We start from the raw sequence: 15,360 nt of genomic DNA, 5'->3' as shown, positions 1-15,360 counted from the left end.
CACCGGATGGCTGCGTTCTGGCACACAAACTCTGAGCACCTGCAGGCAGGAGAGTTTGCACTCAGAAGGTTTGTGGCCAGTCTCCTGCCTTTGTCCTCAGCAGCTTCTGCCAGCTGTGGTCACCCTAACAGCACCAAAAGACCTTGCAGTCATTCAGAATAGTCCTCAAAGAAGCCTGGAGCAAAAGAAGTTTTAGGGTTAATCACAATCCCATTCCTGAAACAGGTCATTGATGTTTTCAAATAACATGAATCCAGTTTTCGATTAAAGAACGCAGTGACAAAGTTAAATTGGATTGCAGATGACCTGAGTTTTCTTTTCCTTGAAAACGTTGATTGTGTGTGTGTGTGTGTGTGTGTGCGCACGCGCGTGCACGCTTTTTTGTTGTCATTGTAAATTACAGTATACAAATTTTCTTCTTTGGAAGAAAGTCTGCAATGTTTCTACAACACAATCTGCTAACAGACTCTTATCTACATAACCAATTAATTTCCTACTTGCAGCTAAACATGTTCCTGCTCCCTCAGTATCAAAAGACTTGGTCTGTATTGGTCAAGCTCCCCTTCACTGACCCAGCCCTAAAAACCGCAACAGTAAAACTTTGCTCTTTCCCACTACTACCCCACAATAGCTTCTCCAAACTAGAAACTAATGAATTGGTGCTTTTAACTAAGGTAGACCACAGTCGCTTTTCAGAACGTTAATTCCCATAAAATGGGATGTCAGTTTTACAGGCAAGCCTCTCTTTTATCAGTGAAAACTGATTCCATCTGACTGATTTATTGTCCTTAGAACTGTCAAAGGCTTCCAGACTAAGGGTGATGGTTTGGGAGGAGACAGCCATGCAGTGTTGCAATGTGGAGCACTCCTGCGCTGGGGAAGCCAGGAGATTACAAATGCACAAATAATTAATTCAAATCAATACAGTGAGGGGTTCAGGCTGAGAGACATTCAATTATGTTGTTCAAAGAGAAGATGCTGATCTTCAGCTAGTCCCCTCCATGCTGCAAATAATAGAGCATTTTTAATTTGTGCAGCAGGGATGTTAATCTTTTGCCGTGTAATCCAGTCCTTGGGGAGCGCCATAAATATGTGGCACCGTGTGCGTGAGGCTCCCTGTGGAGGGCACTCAATCAACCCAGGTCTGGCTTTCCTGCCTGTCTTTTTATGTCAATCTCTCAACACTCAATTAGGAAATATATGATAGGCTAATAGAGGATGGATGGATGGATGGATGGATGGATGGGGATAGAGTCAGAGACAAAAATAGAAAATTTCAGAATGTCAAACACCCACACACACACACACACACACACACACACACACCATAAACAGTTTATGACTTCTGGATTTTACCTGAGCCAATAGCACAAATAAATCCCCAGGGACTTATCCATCTCTCAAAAGGATTCACTTTAGAATTCCTTTAAATAGCAAGTTCCGTAGCATGTTTAAAATAGGATTTGAATGCTGATTTTATTATACAAAGAAAGAGAAGCATACACACATGAATAAAGATTTGGAAGGCTGTATACCAACAGCCTTATGTTAAAAGTTTAAGTCTCACCAAACATATTGGTGTCTTGATCTTGAACTTCTAGTTTTCGTAAGGACTAAATCTCTCTTCTTTATAAATTACTCAGGCTCATGTTCTATGTTATAGTAGCACAAACCAAAGACAAAGTAGAAACAACCCAAATGTACACCATCTTATGAATGGGATAAACAAATTATAGTATATCTCTGCAATGGAAGATATTATTTGTCCATACTAAGGAATGAGGTATGAGTACAAAATCTATTAAAATTTAAAAAAGATTTATATCTCCATGCAGGGGGGGACTGTATAGACTTTAATACCTGAATGAGCTCCTATTTTCTGTAATGAGCATTTATTACTTCTGTAATAAAATTTGACTTTTAAAAATCAAATCGTTACTTTAAAAAATACTATTTTACCAAGAAAAAAAATGTAAGGTTCAGTTTGTGAAAATGGAACTTTCCAACTGTTCTATGTTCTATGAAAAGAGACTATCCAGGAACATGGTGGGCTTCAGTCTCAGCTCCCTGGGGGAGGGGAGAGGGAGAGGCACTGAGCAGATGTCTTAGGTGAGGAGTTTGAGGCACATCTGGGGCAGGTGATCTCCTGCCACGTCCCTCCACCCCCAAAAGATGGCCCAAGAACTAGAGGGGTGGAAATGAAGAACAGGGGAAAAAATGTGAAGTATCACAGGGACCATGGATCCACAAGATTTCGCAAAGCCTGGACATAAATCTCCTGTATTCATCTGACAAATATGCACTGATAATGACTCTGTAAACAGGCAAATACGAAGAGGAAAAATGAATGATGACAATGGACTCTCCTCCCCTCCCCATAAAGGAGCTGGAGCTCTATCAAGAGGAATGAACACATCCATAGTTAACTGGAATTCAAGCCGGGCTGTGGTAAACAGTCATGAGTTAAAGAAAGGTACCTAGGAGGAGACATAATTAATTGTGATGGGGTCCCTGGGGAGTCGGGGAGATAGCAGGGGCTCATCAAACATTGGTGGAATTGAGCTGAAGAGGCATTTGAGCTGGGCCTTAAGAGGCCACCCTCCTCTTCCTGATGCTTGGAGAATCCTATTAGACACGGACACAGCTGGATTTCCCCCAAGAACAGAGCTACTGTCTCTTGGGGAAAAAAAAAAAAAAACAGTGTTTTTTCACAAGCAGCTGTCACCAGAAGTGGCAGCCTTATTGGATCTCTTTCAGAGATGTACTGAGATATGGAAACAAAAGCCAGTGAGCCTTGGGTTCCCTGAGCCAAAGGCAGCCTGTGAACCCCTCATGAACACAGATAAACCTCTGGACAAGGGCCGTGACATGCAGCATATGCTGAACGTTGAGTCAGCCACAGAGAGTGGAGGGCTGAGCAAGTGCTGGGAGAGAAGGCGCTGCACTGCGTGAATCAGAGGGCACCTGTCATGAGGGAGACAGATGTGGGGGGTGAGGCAGGCATGCCACAAATCAAAAAAATAACAAGGAAAACTCCAGTCAAAGAAAACTAAAGAAATGTCGTCTCTTACCTTCACCAGAGTCAGGCTGTTCTGTGTCCAGAGACTCACCCAAGAAAACAGAATCAGGGCTGCTGTGCGGAGGTTTTGCAAATTAATAGGAAGCTCCAAGTCCACAGGATGCATTCCTTGACCATGTAGAAAAGTAAAAGCAGTCATATAAATGAGAATTGTGCCATTCCCCTGCCCCACCATCAACTTTTATGAGACAGGGACTAAGAAAAGGATCTATCAAGCAGGAAATATTTTAACAATTGGTTTTTATTGAAGAGATGTATGGTGTTTGCCACGCTGCAGTGTACACTCTTTGACAAAATACAAAACACAGGGGGAAAAAAATGTATGAAGCCACAGAGAAAGTTAAGAGATTTTGTCCTTGCTTGTTACAATGAATAAAGTTCTCTCATGCCCAATTCATTCTGTTGTTAAAAATGAAAAGGGGAACTTTACTGGGAGACCATATGCAAATAACTCTGAGATGATGACTCAGGCATTCCAATTTGGGGCATCTACTATGTTCCCACAGTCTGGGTTACTTTGGCACTGAGGATACAGAGATGTGACCTTTAGGAATGCTGTGACTTTTTATGCCATGTATGACATTCCCTCAGCCCTCTCTGACTTCAGCCACTCTGGAGTGGAAGTTACCAGACTAATGACTGAGGCACCTGTAGAAGAGAGATTTCTCAAGGGTGTGCCCTGTGTCTCTCTGCTTTTCCACTCAGGGCTTCCTGTAAGCCACAAAGCCTGTTCAGCACAAGAAGGGGCACAGCAGAAGCATGTTAGGGCTGAGCAGCGGCCCAAGAATCCTGGAAGGTGGCTGTCCTGCCTCCCCACCTTCAGGAGGATCATCCCTACATCACCACGTGCAGCTGGGTTCCTAATTCTCACAGCAGCCACCTATTTCACACATCCTTTATTGGCTCTTTCTTTTTCTTTGTCCAGGCGCACTCTCTGTGCTCCCTCCCTCCTTTCTGCTTTCTGGAACCACCCCCATATAAATCACTGCCACCGAAGTCCTTGATCCAGGACACAGATCTTTGCTGTTTTTAGCTGCCATTTTAGCTGTCCATTCTTCCTTCCTCATGACATTAAATTGGGCATTTGCCTGGGAATTACCAGGCTTTGGGTGTGTGCACTTTTGTGGGAGGTAGATCCATGTGGGTGCCAAGGTGATCAATGATCCCTCCCTTCCTCACCCTCAGAGAAGTCCCCGGGACAAACACTGACAAAGGTTCAAGGCCCTGGGGCTTCCTGAAGGGAGTGATATAGGGGTGAGAAGAACACCTTGCAACCATTCCCCGGTGGCAGTAGCTTGTGATGAGCAGCTGTCCTTCCTGTGTGGTCCTGGCTGTGGCCTCTTTGACCTGGTTCACTTAGCTCCCTTAATGCCTTCTACCTCCCATGGAACCCTCACCAAGAGGTTCTCCCCAACTGCAGATAAGAGTCAGATTCTTTTCATGCCACCACGAATTCCAGTGGACAGAATTACCTGGGATCTTTATCAGGATGCGGGCAAGATTCATGGAATTGAAGGACAAAATTTCAGCTTGTTCCTCAGGATAGGGCTAGAACCAGAACGTAAAAGCCATCTGCTACAATCTGAATGTTTTATGCCCACAAGATCCATGTGTTGAAATTCTAGCCCTCAAAGTGATGGCATTAAGAGGAGGGGGGGGTCTCTGGAGGAGACTAAGTCATGAGGGTTCTCCTGGGACTAGTGCCCTTCAGATCCTCACCACTTGTTCCACATGTGGAGAATATGGGAAGGCACTATCAGTGAGCTAGAAAGAGGGCCCTCATCAAATACCACATCTACTGGTACCTTGTTCTTGGAATTCCCAACCTCCAGAATTGTGAGACATAAATTTCTGTGGTTCATAAGCCACCCAGTCTATGATATCTTGTTGCAACAGCTCAAGTGGATCAAGAAACCATCACAATACATCTGCTTCAATCTTCTTTCTCTACCAACTGGCTTCCTGTGCTCAGGGTCTTGCAGCTGTTTAAAAAGTGACCCACTCCTGAGTATATATATATATTATATACATCCAGCTGCCTAAAGAAAGAGTGTGTACATATTCCTCTCTCTCCCTCCCCACCTGCCTCTCTTCCTCCCTTCTTTTTCTTCCTTTCTCTTATATATGTGCAAGAGAGTCGTGTATCTAATATGGCTTCCAGCCCTACCCGCTGTGGCTACTGATAGAACTGAGTGCCAATATGACCTGGTAGATACTATAATGATGTCCCTTATAGCAGGGCTTCTCAAACATCTCTTTGCATACAGATCATGGGAGGATCTTATAAACTGGAGATATTTCTCCACTGGGTCTGGGGTAAGACTCGAGAGCCTGCATTTCCAACAAGCTCTCAGGAGGTGCTGATGAGGCTGCGCAGGGTCCATGCTCTGAATGGGAGGCCATTGCAGGATCAGCTAAGGGGGACATACTCATGCCCTCTTCAGTCTCATTAAGTAAGCCCATCCCCTCCCACACCCAACAAGAAAAGCCTATTTCCTTAGCAAAAAGATTAAAAGGAAGCTTCTTTCTAGCTGAGATATGATAAGGAGTGAGTTGTCAATGACATTTTGATGGAGCTTTCTTTTTTCTTTTAACACAGGGACATTTAACATAGCCTACAAACCAAACCATTAAACTTTCAGCCAAGTAATTACTTTCACCAAGTAATGATCAAATCAGATCTAATCAGATCCCAGCCCTGAGCCTCACTTCATCATCTGCCAGGGACTGTGATGGGGACACCACTGATTAATTAAAATCAGTGTTTCTACATCTTGACAGAGCACTTTCGGCTCAGTTGCATCAACTGGCCAAGTCTACGTGGGCTGCTTCATCTGTTCCCCTTGTTCGGTCCCCAGAGTTCCTACAGCTATCCATCCTGGGCCCCTAGCTTCCTGTAAACCTCCTCCCTGAACAGCCCAGGTATCTCTTGTCTTCACCTGTCACGGGTTCTGGTCTGCAGAGAACCACCCTTGTGCCTTTCCCACCCACACCCTCTTCTCCCTCTGCTTTTGCCCTATCCTATCCTGTCCTCTCCATGGCCTCAACTGCCACCAGTATCAGACTCTTTTCCTTGAGCTGCTCTTCCTGTCTGTGGCCAGTCTTGCCCTTTGCAGACATTGTCTTTTTACTAACCAGTCAGCAGACGGCCAAGGGCTCTGTCCAAGTCACCCACAGGGTGTGGGGAAGTACCCATTTAGGATAGCAATGCAGTCTCATTGGAGACTCCACTAATTGTCTGTGAGGCTGCCAGATGGCAGGGATGAACTTGACTGAACTTCCCTCAGAGCCTCCAAAACAGAAATGCAGGGGACAGTAGGGACAGAGGGTCACATTGCATTGTTTCAGGAATGGAATTTACAAGAGAAACCCTTGTAAATTCTGAGATAAGGATTTGAGCAAAACCCAATTTGTTTGGAAAGTCATAAAGTATCTGTAGGGTAGGCGCTGGGGTTGTAGCTCAGTGGCAGAGCCCTTGTCTCCCACGCATGAGGCACTGGGTTTGATCCTCAGTACCACATAAAAATAAATAAATAAAGATATTGGGCTCTTCCACACCTAAAAAAATATTTAAAAAAAATATCTAGGGTAGAGAGAAAGTGATACAGGGAAGGGAAGGCACCCAATCAAGGGTGTGTTATCAGACTAGTTCCTATCGAGGAAGACTGGAACTAACCCAAACACAGAACTAATCCCATTGAGGAACACTGGGGAGATTGGAAGTATTCCCACTGGAAAATCTTCTGGGGAACTCCAGTCCCATGGGAGATCGCAAAACCCACCTCAGAGCTTTCCGGTAGGAAAAGGATGAGGGAGCTGGGATATTTACACACCAACTCTTACCATTGTTGAAAGCTGTTTTCTGGGGCTGCTGATTCCCAGGCACTTCTGGTTTGCTGTGCCCAGTAACAAAAGAGCACTTGGGCAAAGATATGCAGGTGTTGGCCATTGGAAATAGGACAGATATTCATCAAAGTGGGGAGGGTGAGAGAAGATGAACAGGGAGCCAACATCTGCTACACCGATTTCCAAAAAACCGAATACACTAAACTACATTGTCATGAAGGTTCTAAGGTGATCTGAAAATCTTGTAATTCCCTAGGTGTATATAATTTTCCACTGTATCAAGCCCTTGACAAAAATATGATTAGTAGAGATTTTTGGTAGTTAGACTGTTGAGTAAAGTCATTTGGTTTTAAAAGTTAGAAATCTCTGCTAGGAGAGTGATACTTTATTCCTCTTTGATACTATTCTCACCAAGAATTTCAAAACATTTTATAAATAACATGGTCTCTAAGCCACCCTGAGAAGGAAAGACTGAATTTTCAAGTTGTTTTTTTTTTCTTTTCTTAAGTCAATTTCTTTTTTAAAAAGATCCACACTGGTTGCATAACCTGCTGGTGACAGTCACTGACAGATTGATTTTTGCACTTTTAACTCAATTGTTCTGATTTTTGGCAAGGTGCCACCATAGCAAATGTAAACTTTAGCCTCTCATGATTACCTTGGACAGTCCCCAGAGCTTGGTCCCCAAGTATTTTCATCCTAAGGAGATAAAACTGGGGGTTAAAGGAGGAACATTTTTCTCCCAGGAGACCCAATCTATGGATTCAATCACTGTACTTAAGAATTATTGAGACTGCAAGTATTCACCCAACATTCACAAAGCACTTTACTATTTAATTTAATGTACATTATTCCACATGACCCTGTGAGATGGGGAGCACAAGGATCATGAGTTCCACCATATAGCTAAGAAGACTGAGCCTCATCCAGGCAAGGGAGATGCTGAGGTCACTAGGAGAGAGACCAATCTAGACTCTCTACCCACCAATTCATAGTGAAAAGGTCATTCTACCTCACCCCAGAGTCCCAGATGTTTGACTTCTCATGAATTGTAAAGTTGTTCCATTGAACCATCCAATATTGCCATTTTTCTTGGTCAAAATGATCAAATAAGAGCAAATTTGCCATTTTTATAGGTCAAAAACAGTTGAATATTAGCAATTTCATATGGTTCAACCTAATACAAAACAATTTGGAAAGCTAATTTTAGTGAGCAGGAACATTGAAAAACTCCATTATTATTAACATTTCAAATAGAAAAGACATTTTAACCAAAAAGGCAAAAAGGTCACATCTCAGAATGTGGGACACAATTCTTTACAAAGCACTTGCTATACTGTCCATACTGAGCTCGCTGGACTAGCTTTGGGAGCCAGAGGGCCACATCACAATGGAGTCTCCAGGGATGACTTTTCCCATTGAGTCAAGGAAATGCCAGGGAAGCCCAGCCCGGAGCCACTATCATAGAAACACTGTGCCCAGGGATGGAGCTCTGATTCCACGCCCCTCCCCCACCACACCAACCCAGCAGCCAGTCCCATAACCCCAAGAGAGGAAAGGGGGTAAACATTATGGGGCTCTCAGCTGGTCCTCAGGTAAGGGATGGTAAAGTGCCAGGAGGTACAAAGGTAGCAAGGGATGTGATCTGCCTGTGGAGCCACCCCCGCTCGTGGTGAGATGAGCAGAGTGGGTACCACAAGGGAACAACTCCTCCAATACATCTCACAGCAGAAAACTGCAGGCTGAATAGAAGTGATGACTCACGACCCACAACTGTTTTGAGACAATTCCTTTTACATTAAAAAGATAGAAATATGTATGTTTATTCTTTCTCTGTACTGAGCTCGATATTTAAATGAAGCATTTTGGAGAATGGGCCCCACAGAGCATCATCTTCACTGCATTATTTCTAATTGCATTATTGCTTAATTGCAGAGCAATAGAGTGTGTAATATGGGAGCTGTGATGCCTGGGGGGGCCAGGGATGATTTAACTTTCTGTGCAAAGCCCAGAACTGGGGAAACTGGCCTGAAGACAGCAGTAAAGGTCCAGCCTCCTTTTCCAGCTGCTTCATTGGATACCTCATTTCTCTCCACATCTGAGAGACAGCAGAGAACAAAGACACCTTGGATCACGTCTCATGCTACCCTTGTACAGAATAGCCTCATGAAGAGATGTAAAGATCAGGCTTAATGGATCAAGCAGTTACCGTACACCTGACACCAGGCTGCATGAGCACCAGGGATGCAAAGAGGAACCTGGTTTAGTTCCTGGCTGCAGGAAAGCCAGAGTCTAGTTCATGAAAAACAAACATATCAAAAGAGCCACACACAAGGCATGAAAGACATCTCTTCTCCACAGCATCTGTATCTGAAGCACTAGGGTCCATGTAGAAGAGGTAAACCACCTGATTTTTACAAAGGAGATATGTACAGGTGGATCTCCCATGGTTGACAGAATTTGGCAATCCAAACTGGCTTAAGCCAAAGGAGAATTTATAGGGCTGAGTTCTGCTATAGCTGGATCTGCAATTCATGGCCTCTTTTCTTCACCTCTCAGGTCTTCCTGATGCACAGGTGACTACATACAGGAGTAAGCTTGTGGCAGCAGTTTCACAGACTCTTCAAAAGTCCCATCATGATCCTGGTTGGTATGACCTGGATTATGAATTCTTCCTGAGCCCAGGGAGAAGGAATGTGTGGGTGATCACACAGGTTGAAAGTGGGATGGCGATCCTCAGGTGAAGATAGAGGAAGTTATTCCTGGTAGGATGAGCAGATGCTGGGAAGTATAAATAACTACTGTCTCCTCCAAGAAACCTAAAGGGGCTCACTCCCAGGCATGAGCCCTGAGAAGACTTCTCCAGGAATGGAAAACAATGGAACAAGGAGACATGGCCTAAACATACATTTGAGATAGAATTTAGTCTCCATAGGGTGTTCTATGAAGGAGAGAGACAGCCTGCCACAAGCTTGGGAAGTGAAAATTTCATTCTGGAAACATTGTTTTGTTATTGTTGTTTCATGGTGTAAGGATTGAAACCAGGGCCTCATGCATGCTAGGCAAGTGCTCTGTCACTGAACTACATCCATCCTCAGTCCCCACTCAAAACATTGCATTTTTCACACAGAGCATCACGTATGCTTAGAAAACGGTTTTTATTAGCTTTTTCTTGACCTTCCAGCTTGCTGCCCTTTCCATTTTGCTTCAAATGAACCCATAATTCCATCTCGAGAATTCAACTGGAACTAATTCCTTTATTAAATAAACTTCATTTAGGGGCTGACTGCCTTGGGCCCTAGGAGAAAATGCATCTTTGCTTTTGCTGTGACCAATCTAGGTCAGCAAAGCAAAAGCTTATTTTTTTAGAGATATGAACCACAGCCTCGATGAAGGACAGAGGAAGCTTCCACTCTGAAGGTGCAAAGTGGAGAAGAAAGAGTAATTGCAGCAAGAGCAGCTCAGGAGGCCACCTGCTGATTCTTGACCCTCTGCAGGGACAGCCCTTGGAAACAGGGGCAGCTACGTACTCACCAACAGAAAACAGCAACATCTCCAGGACAGACTCAGAACTCTCCTTGCTGCCAGGGGCCTGAGGCAGAGGTGACCAAAGAAGTTCCTGCCGGGGCAGCCAGCTTGTTCAGGGGAGGAAAGACAGGGAGATTTGGGGGCTATTATCCTTCTCTTTGATACCAGATGAGAAACCCTGAACCAGAACTACCCAGTAAAGCTGCTCCCAAATTCCTGACCCAGAGAAATCAAGAGCCCTTTGTCTGTTTATTAGCAAGAGACAGCCCTGCTGTAGGCAGACTCCAAAATGATTCCCAATGATCCATACTACCTGGTATTATTGTCGCCTCCCATAATGAGTAGGACCAGCCCGTGCCACTAATCAAATAGTGCAGAAGTGATAGCATCTTTGGAAGGCAGGTCACAAAAATCACTGCAGCTTCTGTCTTGTTCTCTATTGGATCATCAACTCTGGAAGAATCCAGCTGACATGCTGTGAATATACTCAAACAGCCCTGGGAGGCCAGGGAAGTTGCTCAGTGAAGTTGCTCTGCCTTGTGTGCAAGAGGCCCTGGGTTCAACCCCCGGCACCACAAAAAGTGGAAAAAAACAAATCCCGGTATTGTAGCATATGCCTGTAATCCCAATTACTTGGGAGGTTGAAGTAGAATTATTACAAATTCAAGGCCAGCCTGGGAAACTTAACAAGACCCGACAAAATAAAAAATAAAATTTAAAAAGTCAGCTCTCTGGAAAGGTACACAAGATAAGTAACAGAGACCTTCTGCCCACAGCCATGTGGGTGGACTATCTTGGGAGCAGATCTTCCAGCCCTGGCAAAGCCTTCAGAAGAATGAAGGCCTGGCTGATACCAGATGAGAAACCCTGAGCCAGAACTACCCAGTAAAGCCACTCCCAAATTCCTGACCCAGAGAAATCAAGAGCCCAAAGCTATCTCCTTCTTCCAGAAATAATTCCCTTCCTCAACTCAAGATGAGAGTTAATAGTGACCACTTCAGTTAACAGAAACCACTACAACCCAAATCTCAACTAGTTTGGTGTGATTTGGGAATGCTTTTTGCAGAGACAATAGCTACTTGCAAAAGAGTCCACAAGTCAATACAAATCGATTACAGGAAATTGTGTCTGGCAGGCAACCTGAATATCCCAGGAGGGATCTCACTGTCGCATAGTCACAGGCTCTGAACTGCCCACCCAAGAATGGGGACTTGGCCTGTGCCCACTATATTCCTGCCACTCCATTAAGGAGTCTAACTCAGAACCCTATTCTCAGGGAACTTACAGTCAGCTAGGGGAGATGTTCCATGGAAAAATCAGCCCCATTTAAATCTGAATTTGCCAAGGATTCATTGGAGCATCATTGGCTAAAAACAATCTTGGGGGGCTGGGGATGTGGCTCAAGCAGTGGCACGCTCGCCTGGCATGCATGCAGCCCAGGTTCGATCCTCAGCACTACATGCAGACGAAGATGTTGTGTCTGCCAAAAACTAAAAAATATATATTAAAATTCTCTCTCCTCTCTCTCTCTCTCTCTCTCTCTCTCTCTCAAAAAAAAAAAAAAAAAAATCTTGGAGAACTAAGAAAGCAATCTTCATTTGGGAAAAATTACCAGCCCCTATTCTCAGGGCTCAGGGCCTCAAAGAGTCCATGGTCTAACAGAAAAGCTTAAGCAGGATTTTTAAAGGGTTAAGCAAGAAGGAAGGAAGGAAGAACAATCCCTTCTGCATTTAACTATACTCAATTTCGTAACATTTTTGGTCCCATTAAAGATAACACCTGATATTGTAATGAAATTTTCGCTGAAAGCTTCCCTAAATTATTTTAAAGTAAAATAGGCAATTGGAAAAAGGAAATGTTAAAATGCACCATTCTAAGGACTCAAGACATTATTCCACTACAATATTACATCAGCCAAATATAGTAAACAGCTGAGCTGTCCTGGATAAGGGACCTCCCCAATTTAGTGTCTGAGAATCCAAAAGTTTCAGTGGAAACCTGAGCCTAGAAAAGCTACCAGAGCAATGGCCATGCCAGACTACATTCTTTGACCCAAGCTGCCCCCCATCTGCTGTGGCAAGCCTCCTCTCCAGAGCTTTATTGCAGGCCATGCAGCAACTCAGGGCACACAGCAGTGACCTAGATGAGTGAGGATCTTAAAATCAGCTTCCTGATACTATAATGAAATACCTAGGATAATTATAAGATAAAAGGTTTATTTATCTCAGAACCTCATATTTCTGAAAGTTCTAGTCCAAGATCAGGGAGACCTATTGCTTTGGGTCTCTGGTGGGGGTGCCAGATGGCAATGACAGAGGCCACATGGCAGAACAAACTGATCACAGACCTCCCACTAAGTCTCACCTCCTGAAGGTTTCACCACCTCCCAGTAGCACAACCTGGGGACCAAGCCTTTGCATATGGGCTTTTAGGGGACATTCACATCGAACCCGGAGCCCAGGCTTCCCTGATCCACTGATCAGGGGTCAAAACAATATGCATCTGGTGCTGAGGTTATAACTCAGTGGTAGAGCACCTTGCCTAGCACATATGATCCTCAGCACCACATAAAATACATAAATAAAGGTTAAAAAAAAAAACACGGTGCATCTGCCCTCAGACTATATCAAATGCTTCTCAGGAAGCTGACAATTACTTAAGTCCATCTTAAAGAAGACACACACACACACACACACACACACACGCATTATAAAATGCAATTGGTCAACACCCAAATTAAAACCCTAGAAGACTTTGCTGTTGGACTATTTCTGACTCTTTCTATATTTGATTGAGCCAATTGCCATCTTTCAACTTAAAGTTTTCTCACAATGGTAACAAATATAGGGTTTAGGGGGAAATAAAGGAGTGCTGGGTGGGGAGAAGAAGGAGGCTCCTATCTGGAGCAGAAGGAACAGAAGCTGCTCCAAGCCCTGCTCTGTCGTCTTTTCCTTCTCACTATAGCCCAGGGAGTATCAAAGAGCATTAGTACCAAAGAACTGGAACAGCTTTCAAATCTCTATCTTCAGGGTCCATCTACCAAGTGCCATTTTTCCTCTTTATTATCTGTTGAATGGGTGAGTGAAATCAAATCTCCTGGACCCCCTTTGAGGGTGTGGCTGTCCTGAGTCTCACCCAGTGATAGATCACACAGCTTTATCCCTTCCAATTAGGGCCCGGTGCGGGAATTGATGTACTGAAAATTAACATCATGATCTTCATCCAAGAATATAGTCAACAAGGCATAATTTTTTCCTGATCAATGTTACTGATCAATTACCTAATTAAAAAAAGAAGAAGAAGGAAAGGCCTCCCCCCGGGCATCAGAGTGAATTTATGTGACTCCTGTGCTGCTCTCATATACCTCAGGGCTGGGTTTCTGCTCAGGATTCAGTGCTAATAACAGATAACCTTTCAAGCACAATGAGAAATTTGTGCTCTGTGATTCCAAAGAAAGCTTGTGGGTCTCCAGGAGGGAGAAAAGTATAACACCTCCCAAACAAGGAGCTGGAGGCAGAAGAACTCAGTCCATGCCCCAGCTAGGTAAGCCAAGTGGCTTGGGCTCCCCCTGCCCCCGCTGCCCCCACCACACCTTTGTGCAACAGTTTATTGGGATCCTTGGTGGGAGGGAAGCCAGGCAATAACAAGAAAAGGAAACAATTCTCTTGTCCCCAGTTACACCAAGGTAAGTGAAGCTCTTTGTGATCTATCCACTTGAAATGACCTAACTCCAGGTTCCAGGGGAAAAGGTGAAATAACCAAGCGTCTAGTCAGTCTGAGCCCACCTCTAACCCCTCCCCTGCTTTGGATCTCCTCCCAGAACTCCTCTTGGCCCCCACCCCATCCTGACTACATTAGCCCTGGCTCAGTTTAGGGGACTCCCCTTCTCACACTATAGGATTTATTTGTTGCTCTCACCAGGGGGCATTTGCATTTCAAAACAAACTCCTATAGAAAGTAATGCTTCACCTAAAGAAATGACTGACTCCATTGTTCGAATTTCAGGCACTGTGTTTTCTTGGAGCAGGAATTTGCTGGTTCCTGGGTGGATGAAGTGGGGGACAGGCATCCTGTGGTACGCCTGGCATCACATTGCTTAGGAAGCCCCCCTTTTTGCCTAAGCCAGAGGCCAGCCCTTCTCAGAGCTTTTCAAGGGCTTTCAGCCTCTCGGTCACTCCTGTTCTCTCACATCGTCTGTGCGCCACCGTGTGCCAGCTCTGTGGACACACATGCTTGTGACAGGTAATAATAATGAGGCCAAGCATCCTGTTCCTGCTGTCCCCTCTGCCTTTGGCCTCTCGTCCACAAGTACCTGTTTTCCTATGATGAGGAGGAAAATTGCAGTTCAATGCTTCCTAACCCAGATGTCACCAATAAATGTCAACAGATAGTCACTAAATGTCAAATAAATAAATAAAGCTTAATTGGTAGCAAATTCGCTAGGTAACTTCATCTCTTTTTCTCTCCATTTCTACCTCGGTACAGAAAAGGACACTTGTCACATGAAATTCATGAGGTCATGTCTATACATCACTGCCCAATGTTGTATTATTTACTCTGCAGATATGAATGTCTCTTTCCGTGGTAATAGCAAGGTCACTGGGCAGAAAAATCATTTCATAGAGAAAAGAAAAAAGGGGCACCTCAAAAATATATATATATAGGAGTGGAAATCAATCCCTCGTCTTCCTCTAAGCATCCCTGTCTTGTAAAAGGTTATAATCTACCCCCTGAATCCCGCCATCTGGAATAGCTCCTCTCCTCCTCCCCTTCCACCTCACTGATGCGCCATCAATTCCTGAATGTCATCCACAATCACACCTCTTCCCCAGGGTCTCGAAATTTCTCTCTCCTTTTTAACCTCTATCTTACTTAAGCCATTGACTCTGCACTGTCTGTTATGGAGG

Source organism: Marmota monax, unplaced genomic scaffold (assembly GCF_021218885.2).
Source record: "Marmota monax isolate L192 unplaced genomic scaffold, Marmota_monax_Labrador192_F-V1.1 WCK01_AAM20220418_F8-fsc00101, whole genome shotgun sequence".
NCBI lineage: Eukaryota > Metazoa > Chordata > Mammalia > Rodentia > Sciuridae > Marmota > Marmota monax.
The sequence above is the reverse complement of the archived record's forward strand: the minus strand, read 5'-3'. Positions refer to the sequence as shown.